A 13,473-nucleotide genomic window follows, 5' to 3' on the forward strand; every position below is an offset into this window, starting at 1 on the left:
TAGCTCATTTAAATACAACATTATCCACATTTACTTCAAAAGTTGAAAGAACCCATTTTCCTGTGTTCGTCAGGATTGATGGAGGAACTCATCGCAATCAATCAAGACAAAGTTGAATGTGTGCACATGGTTTTGAGATGTTTCAAGCCATCTCGCCTCGCTTTCTGCTTAACCCATTGATACCTGATGCAGCATTTGTGTGCGTATCCCTTTAAGACCGCGAACCGCGTCACGCGGTTCGCGGTCTTAAAGGGATACACACACAAATGAGGGATATACTCGCAAATGCTGCATCAGGTATCAATGGGTTCATTCACTTCCCGTCTTCTCCTCCATGGTATCTCGGCTAACGAATCCACAAAGTGAAAGACGTACAAACACACCCAAAGACAGCATGGACGCTTCTCACGGGGGCCATTTTGTGTCGAAAAGGCAGGGTAAACTCAGGTGCAAGCAAAACACTAATGAGGGTTTCAAACTTCCATGATTGGAATTTGGAAACCCTCATTAGTGTTTTGCTCGCACCTGTGTTTATTCTGCCTTTTCGACACAAAATGGCCCCCGTGAAAAGCGTCTATTGCAGCATTTCAATCACCCCCCCCCCAAAATGATTTTCTATCTTATCATTTTAATAGTCCACCTGAATGAAAGATTTGAAGCCTTTCTCCCTTTATAATCACAGATATGAGGTATCTCCACTCAGCACACTGATGTTTTTTGTGTGAAGGACAGGTCATGTGCAGCCTGCCAGAGGAGAGAGGAGATAATGATTATGGAAATGTTATTTTACATTTCAAAGATATCTGTGAATATAATATATTAATTGCTGTTAAACAGTGATATGATTCGATTTTTTTAAATCACATAGGCCAATGCTGATACTCGCTTGTTTGTTAATGGGTTGGTTACTGTATCTTCTTTCAACACAAATTGTCCTTGTCCCTCCTACCAATAAAGATCATTTTAATTAAAAAGTTGAATTGTAATTTGTGAGAAAGGCGGGGAAGAGAAACGAGGGGTGAGAAGAGGAGAGAAGGAAGAAGAAAGAGGAGAGGAGAAAAGAGAGGAGTTGAAAAGGAGGAGTTGGGAGGAGAGAGGTGTGGGTCAGTGGGCTCCACACAGTGACAGGAGGGGACGTGAAGCACTTTTTGGGGGGCTCATAATAACACTATCGTCTTGGGCCCACCTGAGTTTGTGCAGGCCCCTCCCACGCTATGAATCCTGGCTCAAATGCTCCAGCCACTCCTGCTCTGCTCAAGATGCAGCCAGCAGTCCAGAAACCAAACGCACCCCACCTCCCTCCACAACCAGCCCCACACTTCCAAACGCACCCCACCTGCACCACAACCAGCCCCACACTTCCAAACGCACCCCACCTCCCACCACAACCAGCCCCACACTTGCAAACGCACCCCACCTCCCACCACAACCAGCCCCACACTTCCAAACGCACCCCACCTGCACCACAACCAGCCCCACACTTCCAAACGCACCCCACCTCCCACCACAACCAGCCCCACACTTCCAAACGCACCCCACCTCCCTCCACAACCAGCCCCACACTTCCAAACGCACCCCACCTCCCTCCACAACCAGCCCCACACTTCCAAACGCACCCCACCTCCCTCAACACCCAGCCCCACACTTCCTCTCAAACGCACCCCACCTCCCTCCACAACCAGCCCCACACTTCCTCTCAAACGCACCCCACCTCCCTCCACAACCAGCCCCACACTTCCAAACGCACCCCACCTCCCTCCACCACCAGCCCCACACTTCCTCTCAAACGCACCCCACCTCCCTCCACAACCAGCCCCACACTTCCTCTCAAACGCACCCCACCTCCCTCCACCACCAGCCCCACACTTCCAAACGCACCGCACCTCCCTCCACCACCAGCCCCACACTTCCTCTCAAACGCACCCCACCTCCCTCCACAACCAGCCCCACTTCAGTTCCAAACGCACCCCACCTCCCTCCACAACCAGCCCCACACTTCCAAACGCACCCCACCTCCCTCCACCACCAGCCCCACACTTCCAAACGCACCCCACCTCCCTCCACAACCAGCCCCACACTTCCAAACGCACCCCACCTCCCTCCACAACCAGCCCCACACTTCCAAACGCACCCCACCTCCCTCCACCACCAGCCCCACACTTCCTCTCAAACGCACCCCACCTCCCTCCACAACCAGCCCCACACTTCCTCTCAAACGCACCCCACCTCCCTCCACCACCAGCCCCACACTTCCAAACGCACCGCACCTCCCTCCACCACCAGCCCCACACTTCCTCTCAAACGCACCCCACCTCCCTCCACAACCAGCCCCACTTCAGTTCCAAACGCACCCCACCTCCCTCCACAACCAGCCCCACACTTCCAAACGCACCCCACCTCCCTCCACCACCAGCCCCACACTTCCAAACGCACCCCACCTCCCTCCACAACCAGCCCCACACTTCCAAACGCACCCCACCTCCCTCCACAACCAGCCCCACACTTCCAAATGCACCCCACCTCCCTCCACCACCAGCCCCACACTTCCTCTCAAACGCACCCCACCTCCCTCCACAACCAGCCCCACACTTCCTCTCAAACGCACCCCACCTCCCTCCACCACCAGCCCCACACTTCCAAACGCACCGCACCTCCCTCCACCACCAGCCCCACACTTCCTCTCAAACGCACCCCACCTCCCTCCACCACCAGCCCCACACTTCCTCTCAAACGCACCCCACCTCCCTCCACAACCAGCCCCACTTCAGTTCCAAACGCACCCCACCTCCCTCCACAACCAGCCCCACACTTCCAAACGCACCCCACCTCCCTCCACCACCAGCCCCACACTTCCAAACGCACCCCACCTCCCTCCACAACCAGCCCCACACTTCCAAACGCACCCCACCTCCCTCCACAACCAGCCCCACACTTCCTCTCAAACGCACCCCACCTCCCTCCACCACCAGCCCCACACTTCCAAACGCACCCCACCTCCCTCCACAACCAGCCCCACACTTCCAAACGCACCCCACCTCCCTCCACAACCAGCCCCACACTTCCTCTCAAACGCACCCCACCTCCCTCCACCACCAGCCCCACACTTCCTCTCAAACGCACCCCACCTCCCTCCACCACCAGCCCCACACTTCCTCTCAAACGCACCCCACCTCCCTCCACCACCAGCCCCACACTTCCTCTCAAACGCACCCCACCTCCCTCCACCACCAGCCCCACACTTCCTCTCAAACGCACCCCACCTCCCTCCACCACCAGCCCCACACTTCTAAACGCACCCCACCTCCCTCCACCACCAGCCCCACACTTCCAAACGCACCCCACCTCCCTCCACCACCAGCCCCACACTTCCTCTCAAACGCACCCCACCTCCCTCCACCACCAGCCCCACACTTCCTCTCAAACGCACCCCACCTCCCTCCACCACCAGCCCCACACTTCTAAACGCACCCCACCTCCCTCCACCACCAGCCCCACACTTCCAAACGCACCCCACCTCCCTCCACCACCAGCCCCACACTTCCTCTCAAACGCACCCCACCTCCCTCCACCACCAGCCCCACACTTCCTCTCAAACGCACCCCACCTCCCTCCACCACCAGCCCCACACTTCCTCTCAAACGCACCCCACCTCCCTCCACCACCAGCCCCACACTTCCTCTCCTTTCACACGCATTCAGCTTCCTCCATTCAACACGGCTGCAGTCCATTAGTCAAGGTAGATTACACACATGATCATCCTGACCCCAGAATGAAACCTCACCGTCACCGTCGCTGCAGCGAGAGAAGGATGTAATCCCTCTCTGTGATGACCACAGATTCATGTTTCTTGGCTTAAATTGTTGTATTTTATGATCATTCTCTGTGCGGATTTGAATCACTGCACTGCTCATATTCTAGCCAAAGTCTTTCAAACAGATTGATTTGCACGTTGCTGCAGACAGAACTGAGGGTTGAGGGTTCAGGCATTGTTTAGTTGTATGTGCTAAAAACAAACAGAGGGTGGCAAAAAGCTGGCTGCTACACTGCTGATTTAATCACCTCATTGAATTTGTTACAATTCAGCTGTAACATCTAGATTTGATCCCATTTAAGCTTTTACATCTCATTGTCTCAATTATGAAATCTAACGGTTCAGGAATGAGACATAACATAATTCACCAGTAATGGCACTTTGCCATCTTGGAGCAAGCCACACCCCCCCCCCTCCCCTCCCCTTCCACCGCCCTGTAACCTTTATTTAACAAAAAAAAAAAAAAATGTTGAGGGATAGGAATTGACATTTCAGGTTAGATTTCTAAATTGCAATCAACACATCCAACTCCACCTTCAGATGATGCGGTGATCATTGGCTTCAGGTTGATGAAGCTGACCAGAGGTAAGATACTGTATGAGCTTTGAGCTGATGAGTGACACATTACTTTTGAGTGGTGGAGCTGAACACACACTATTATCACACCGCAGTAGGCTTGAGATTGCAAATGTAACACCGGTGTAGCGTAGCGTTAACTCCTTAATTACTCAACCTTTCTTCGGGGTCGTGGATAATAACCGCACCAGGAGAGCTTCTGTGTTGAACCACTTCAGGTAACTTTATTGTTCGTTCACCCCCAATGACAACAGCGACCATAGCACACCTAGGCTTGGCGTGACTTCACTGTTTTGGTGTATCACTCCGCCCATTCTACTCCCTACACAGCCAAGCTGTATATATAGTTCCTACTTTAGAATAGAACTAGACAGAATATGTTTATGACCTGATGAACCATTAATCACAGCATGTAAACATAAACCAGATCCAAAACAAATGTGGGACAAAGAGTATGTTTGTGTGGGACAATGTGGGACATGTTACCACCAATGCTGAGTAGGGCTGCAAACTAATGATTATTTTCATTATCGATTAATCTGTAGATTATTTTAGACTAATCGATGAATCGTTTGGTCTATAAAATGTCACCAAATGGTGAAAAATAGCGACCATTTTCCCCCCCAAATCCCAAGATGAAAATGTCTTCTTTTATCCTCCTGACCAAAGGTCCACAACCCAAAGCTAATCTGTCATAAAAGACTAAAGACATCAGACAGCTGGAACAAGAGGAAACATTTTTCCACCATAAAAATGTGCGTCTCTCTCTCTTTCTCTCTCTCTGGTTTGAATTTTGAAAACTAGAGCCAATCAAAATGTGGGACATCATCTCAATATGTGGGACATGGGAAAAGGCATAAAAATGCAAAGTAGGACATCTGGTCCCCCTACCTCTAAGCCATGGTCCATTGCTGTTCACATTGTACATAAACAATATAGTTCTTCCTGGTCACTGCTTTGATGTGTTTTGTTTGTTTTTGCTTTTTGCAGATGACACTATTTTATAAGCCACTGGCTCTTCTCATAATCCAGCATTGTAAATGTACAGTCTGCCTGACGGGCTACGTTTCAGATCTCTCTGATCAAACATAAGCTTGTTTTAAATTCTGCATGGCAAAAATAAGTGGATCTCTAGGTCACCTATACGAGAGTATCCAGCCAATACTGCCTCTATCCCAATCTGGGAACCCAGAGTCTATTTTGATTAGAAAAAATAGACTCTGGGACAGCCCTACCTTTTATCCCAGCTTCCTGTACAGAGCGCCTCTCCTGCCACCGTCACTTCCTTTTCCACGTCTGTTTCTGATAACGTTAACACAAAAACACTCTGCATAGAAGACGTCCACTCGTCTCACAACAACAGTAGAAAATGACTGGAGTAGTAGTTGTTGTGTGTCGTAGTATCGCCAAAGTCACGGCGCAAGTTGCTATTCAGACTGTAAACAGTGGAGCACGGACACGGAAAAGGAAGTGACGTGCTCCACTGTTTACAGTCTGAATAGCAATTTGCGCCACGACTTTGGCGATATATATATATATATACAAATATATGATATATATTTGTATGTGCTGTATCAGGGCATCCTTAAAAAAGAGAGATTGCTCTCAATGGCCCTCCCTGTCTAAATAAAGGTTAAACAAAACAAAAGAAATCTCTTCCCAGCATGGCCACTGGGAGGAGGGAGACACTGGGGGAAGGAGGCTATCACTGTCATCGGTAAGTAGAAGTGATGCTCAGCAGCTGGACCTGTACAGGCCTGCTTTATACTGCAGGGGTCATCCTTCAAGACAGAGGGCAGTCTTGCTTGGTTACACTGCAGGGTGGATGCCCGCACCACCACCACCCACCACCAGCTGAAAGGATAGTTTAGTGCCCGTGGGACAAAAAGAGATATACATTGCATATTCCTCTGCTCAGTATTGGTGGTATATATATAGGCTGTTTTCAAAAGAGGCCTGATTATGTTGCTGGCTGCCGCACTCATATACTGTACATGATTGCAGTCTTTATTTTTTGTCCGTGGCTCAAAACTCTCCAACCTGCGGGCTAAATGTGGAGTGGTGCTGCAGCAGGAGAAGAAGAATCAGCAGAAGAAGAAGCAGCAGAAGAAGAAGAAGAAGAGGGCTGCAGCAGAAGAAGCTGCGGGCTAAATGTGGAGTGGGCTGCAACAGGAGGCGGCGCGTCCGGTTCAGCCGTCAGCCTCGCTCAAATGAAACATCCAGGCGTCCTCCCTGCCACCAACTGATTAAGAAGGGATTAATCAAGTTTTGATTAGGGGCAGAGCAGTGGAGAGATTCAATTTATCACTCGAGTCTGTTTTCAAATGCAATTAAATCACAGGCGTTTGATAGATTTTGAACAAGGCACAAAAGGTTTTGAGACGTCTCAAATTAGCAGAGGCCAACAGACGCCGGCGCGGCTTCCTTCACTGTCTGTGTCTGAGCTGCATGATGACAGCAGCAGCAGCAGCAGGTCTAACATTCACTGTGTCTGAGCTGCATGGTGACCTGCAGATTTACCTCCTGCAGATATACGACCCTAGTTTTCCGCAACAGTGCCACCTAGCAAATTGGATGACCAATAGATGGATAGATCTAACATTACCAGCTAGCGAGCTAATGATGGCGCTGATGCTAGCTATGCTTGTCGGTTATACATTGTGATGATTTTAATAGTGATTTATTGTAGCGAGTGAAAAGTAATGCGTTTGCTAACCCCCCCCCTACACCGTCGGGTGGGGGGACCTTTGAAACCTATGTTTGAAACGGCATGGGAGGTAGTTTGTCAACTTTACACACATTCGCTAGCTAGCTCGTTGGGGTAGCCGACTAGCCGTACAAAGATATCCCAGACTTCGGCTTCGGAAACCAATGGGTGACGTGACACCATCCATATTTTTTACACAGTCTATGACACCAACACACATGCACTCAATGTATTTACCTTGTTTCATGCACTCAATGTATTTACCTTGTTTCATGCACGCAATGTATTTACCTTGTTTCATGCACTCAATGTATTTACCTGGTTTCATGCACTCAATGTATTTACCTTGTTTCATGCACTCAATGTATTTACCTTGTTTCATGCACGCAATGTATTTACCTTGTTTCATGCACTCAATGTATTTACCTTGTTTCATGCACTCAATGTATTTACCTTGTTTCATGCACTCAATGTATTTACCTTGTTTGTTTGATGTGTATTCTCCTCCTGAACATGAAGTGTTTAGGCTCAGTCTGTCATCTTGATTTTTCTTTCATTTCTTCTGGGGTGAAACTAAGTCCCGTGGGATTTCTGCCTCACCTGCCAGTAGTATTTGCCTTCACTCCTTTTTCCCCCCATTTATGCAAACTCAACTCAAATGTGTCCTGGCTTATACAGCAGTAGCCATTATAAAAAAATAATAATCTCATACTGCAATTATCCTCTAGTACTGTAATGCCACTGACATATTCTTTCAGTCATGTTGCAGAGAGAGCAGAATAGACATAGGCTAAACCTCTAATCTTTCAAAAATACTCCAGAACAACTGTTTTCCAAATCTGAGAAACGGTGGTGCGGCGATAAGCATGCATGCGGTAAAATGTCTTTAAAAATTCATTCTAATTTATAATATTGTTCGCATAGTGTTATATTCATTCATGTGTCTGAGTGGCCATGAACACTTACCTGAGAAACCATGTATGTACTGGACTGAAGATAGGTATGACCAGAGACCTTTAATATTAGAGAGACCCCACTCCGGGCTCCTCCAATTGTAAGAAATTGTACTCTTCCAGTCTCCTAAATGGGCGTGGTTATCAGCTTGTGATTGGCTGTCTGTCAATTGTATGAAACTTCATTGGCTGACCAGTCTCCTATAAGTGGGTGTGGCAGTGGGGTGTCTCTACGTACAGTATATTAAACGTCTCTGGTTTGACCCTGGCTGACACCCTGCAATCAATTGTCTTTTCCCACGACAGTACTTACTTACTACTTCCCGTCATTTCCCCCGAAGTGGATGGATTCTCTGTTCCCAACCTGGATGAGAGGATGAAGAAAAATGGATGAAAAGATGAATATTGTTTTGATTTATAGGAGAGCTTTATTGGCTTGGATAATCTGGCAGGGGAAGTAAATGAGAAACACTCTCCCCACCCTCACTTCCTGCCCGGGTGCCATTGAGCAAGGCACTCAAGTCCTAACTGTTTGTGTGGGGCAGCACAAGAGAAGACTGTGGTCAGACTGGGCAGCTCCCAGTATGTGAAAGAGGACACAGCTGAAGAGCATGGGGTTCAAGTCAACTTCCCCTGGAGAAGTAAAGGTTAGATAGGCCTAAAAAAAAAAAATACCACTTGCCACCTATAGGGTGCGTTCCTTCCTAGGATTGAAAAATCGACTGAAACGTTCATCTGTCACTTCGCAGTGCTATAGTGCCATACACAGGAGATTGGAGATGCACTCTCAACACCTTCTCCACTGAGTAGGCCCTTCACAGAAGGTGGCAGGGTGGTTGGTGACAATGACATCATCCCCTCTCAGCAGGGTCACGGGTTCAATACCCTCGACAAGCAACGTGTGACGATTACCGGCCACGTGTCCCGGCAGAGTGTCCCTGAAGTGATACTCAACACTTTCGACTCGGAGCGATCATCGCTCAGCCGTGGGTCGTGTCAGTTTTTCACAAAAGGCTGGGCAGTTTTCCGGCTTTCGAATAGGCCACTCCACATTTAGACAGGATTAACTTCTGTGTGTCTGAGCGGCACTTTACACGAGGACGGTGTCCTATGGTAACGGGGAATTATTTTATCGTTAGTGCCTCCCTTTTAGAAGGCGACGGCGAATTTGCGCTTAGGAAAGGACACATTTTGGAACCACCTCAAGTGACATCAATGATGACATCACAATTGCTCAAGTGACATCACTGATGACATCACAATCGTGACCCACACTGCCACCCACTTTGCCAATTTTAATTAAGAAGATAATTAGTTGTGTCTTTCAAATATGATACACTGGTTTTAATATGCAGTAAACAGTTTCATTTGCAGATAGGCCAGCGCATGCAATATCTAATCATCAATTTATATTAGTAATTTATCTCTGGAGGAATACAAGGCTTCATACTAGTTTAGACGAAGAAGTGATGTGAAGTCTGACTCAAGACCCACCCTACTCTGCCTCTGATTTGTGGTTGAGTTTGTTCTGAGGGTAAGACAATCAGAGGTAGAGTAGAAGTGATATGTAAAAAAAAATCTCCACAGTTTAAACGTGTGTCAATGGTAAAAATGTGTCAATTTGAGAATAAAATGACATAAAATTAAAGAAAAAATTAAAAATACAAGGTCTGAAAGTATTTTGATACAAATTACATCTTATTTTTCTTGGTCCAGCCAAATACAAATTACAAAATACACAAATGTATTTGAAATAGCATGTATTTAAAATACTGCCTATCTCTGTGTAAATACACATATACGCAAATGTGCGTGCGTGTGCTCTCAATTTCAATCTAAGGTGATTTACTGGCGTGAAATAGAGAAGTACTTAAATTGCCAAAATGAAGTCAACAAATTCAAATGAAAGTATATCAAATTTAAAGACCCCCTAAAGTAAAAAATAAAATAAAAATCTGTTTTTCTTCCCGTTTCTTCAGTTGGATGTCTGAGCTTCACTGTGCAGGATGATGTCTGTGTAGAGTTTGACACTAGAAGACTGTTTCCACAATCGTCTGCTGAGAGTGGAAAGTTTCTATGAACTCACTGAAAAGGTCATTTTCAACGAGGAGGATTCATCCTGGAGACAATACAGCATTCAGCAGTTAAAGCACCTTGTTTGTATGCTGTGATAGTATGTCCTACAGTAGATCACCCTGATTGGTTGCTTTGGAATTTTTAATGAGGCAGTGAGTCGTTAAATATGCGTACACAATTGATACGTCAACAAATGTGACAATTAATTCATGATTGATCAACTTCTCAAAATCTGTCAGCGTGTGTGTCTCTCCTGTCTGAGACAGTGACTGACAGCCTGAGACATATTTGGCACACTTATTTTTCTCTCCTAGAAGCCATTGGAGTTTTTTCATTTGTTGGGAGGTTTTCAAAATCTGTGTTTGGAGGTGTCTCTCTCTCTCTCTCTCTCTCTCTCTCTCTCTCCCTCTCCCTCTCGCTCCCTCTATCTCTGCCTCTCTCTCTCTCGCTCTCGCTCTCCCTCTATCTCTGCCTCTCTCTCTCTCTCTCTCTCTCTCTATCAGGATCTGGGATCATTAACGGGATGCTGAATTCAGAGAAAAGCCTCCGGTGTGTTGAGATGGAAATCCTGCGTTCATCTGCCAGAAGCAGCTCCAGTAGCTGAGATGCGGCGCTCTGATAACAGGAAGCCAAACTCCAGCTTCCAGCCAAATGGACCGGCCCATCACACACACACACACACACACACACACACACACACACACACACACACACACATATCCTTATTGTGGTATGTACCCATTAATCCCACTGTGAACAGATTAGATGAATGTGTGTCCTGGTGGCCCACCTGGTATCACGCGTACCATGGAGGCTCTGTCCTACGCGGGTTCGACTCCGACCTGACCCGTCCTTTTCCGCATGTCATCCTCCCTATCTTTCCTGTCTGCCTACTGTCCTATCTAATAAAGGCAAAATGCGCCCCCCCCCCCAAAAAAAAAAGATAAAAAAGATAAAAGTCAACATTTAAACTGTAAGTTTTTGTTATTTAAGCCGAACCCAAACCATAACCAAGCTGTTTCAGTTGCTTAACATTAGAGCCCGACCGATATATCGGTCCACCGATATTATCGGCCGATATTGGCCGACAACCGATATATCGGTATCGGCCGATATGTTGGCCGATATGCCGATATTTTTTTATTTGGTATTTTTTAAGTCATAGACAACATGTGTATATTTGACCTTTTTTCTTAATTCAAGTTATATTTTATATTTGTTATATTTGTGTTTTTGTATTTCTAGTTATTTATAATTATTAAATCCCCAGTTAAGTTTACTGTTTCATTGCATTGATGTCAATTTGGACAATAAAGTTGATTGATAAGCTGTAAAATATCCTGCCTACATTACATATCTCAAGTCATGTCAAGTCATATCTTTGTCAAGTGTTTGATATTTGAGGGATCATTGTGTAATACAATGTGTATATTTAATATAGGAATATCGTCCGATATATCGATATCGGAATTTTTTTACTCCCCAATATCGGTATCGGCATCGGCCTCAAAAATCCAGTATCGGTCGGGCTCTACTTAACACGTTGAGTGCCAAAGACGAGATATCTCGGCTTAAATTTTTTTATTTATTTTTTTGACGGTGGGACATCGATCAACCCCTTTTACGTCTCCTATACCAATATTGGAGGAAGAGAATGTGTATAATCTATTTTACCGACCAGCTAAGTGGCGACAGTGCTCTCCAGACAGAGAGAAAGCCAGCAAAAACAGCCGCGGGAGAAAGCCATTCTCAAGGAAATAGCTGGGCGAAAACGCTTTCGATTTCACACACACACACACACACACACACACACACACACACACGCGCGCGCGCGCACACACACTCGAGTACCTTTGAGCATAAATAAGACCAGAATCGCAAAAGCTTCATCAAAGCTCTCAGCCGACACCCCAAGAAACGAACGAGCCCGTTTTACAGTAATCCAGACTTGCCCGAGAGCAGCCGCGGAGCCAGCAGCAGCAGCACAGACGGAGGGAGGAGTTTGGAGACACACACACACACACACACACACACACACACACACACACACACACACACACACACAAACACAATACAGTATACAGACTTGCCCAAGGGCACCCATAATCACAGGCACGTGAGGTGGTTCTAAAAATCCATTTATCTCAAAACTCTGAAAATCTCTGAAACCATGCTGTACTCAACGGCTAATATCTACATAACTACTAACTCTACAAACTAACTCTTTTAGACAGAGAAAGCACACATTCTATTAGTACTTTTGTGAAATTTGTGTTCACAAAGTCAAAGCAGAAAAGAATCCTCGGCTCTTGTAAAATGAGCCAGAATCCTCAAAAAAACCCTCTGGCAGAAGCTAACTACAGTATTGAAAAAAGGCTGGCAGTGAATGTGTTAACATGTTTTCAAATGAAATGACATTTTCAAATGAATCAACATTTTCAAATGAACATTGGAAACGACACTCCTGTAGGTGGTTTTAGAAGGCTATAGGAACAAACAAACTATGTGGTCTTTCTTTATTATTATGATTATTATTATTATATATTATTATGACTGTTTCATCCTGCAGGATGTGATGTTTCTTATGTATTTGTCCCTGGGCATGGTTTAATGTCACACTGTGCTTCCCAGAGCCTTTGCAGACACACACAGGGTGACTCATTGATGCCCCCCGACGCCGCACAATTCGACGCCCGCCGACTTCGATCGACCAATGACTCAGCTGTGTGAGGTGAGGGGGGGGGGTGTGAGGTGAGGGGGTGTGAGGTGAGGGGGTGTGAGGTGAGGGGGTGTGAGGTGAGGTGAGGTGTGAGGTGAGGGGGTGTGAGGTGTGAGGTGAGGGGGTAGAGGGGTGGGTGGGTGGTTGGTTCTGTTCCATTGTGTCGAGCTGACAGGCCCACCGGACAGCCAGGCGGTGAACACGCGCTGAACAGCAGCCCCCGTGTTCCGTGGTGGTGTACCAGGTCAATTTCCCAGACCTGGAGAAAAGAACAGAGTCAGACTTCATTTGTTTTGCCTCTCTGGTCCCCGGGGGGGAAGCAAAGGAGAGGACATTTTGCAGCCGTCGCGCCCGACTGAGTCCCAGTCACTTAAGTGGTCCACTTTGTTCACACCGCTCAGAGACGGGGCATGTCTGGGAGGAGAGGAGGGCAGGAGACAGGACATGTTTGGGAGGAGGGCAGGAGACAGGGCATGTCTGGGAGGAGGGCAGGAGACTGGGCATGTCTGGGAGGAGGGCAGGAGACTGGGCATGTCTGGGAGGAGGGCAGGAGACTGGGCATGTCTGGGAGGAGGGCAGGAGACAGGGCATGTCTGGGAGGAGAGGAGGGCAGGAGACAAGGCATGTCTGG

The sequence above is a fragment of the Poromitra crassiceps genome (genome assembly GCF_964638095.1).
Source record: "Poromitra crassiceps genome assembly, chromosome: 28".
NCBI classification, from domain to species: domain Eukaryota; kingdom Metazoa; phylum Chordata; class Actinopteri; order Beryciformes; family Melamphaidae; genus Poromitra; species Poromitra crassiceps.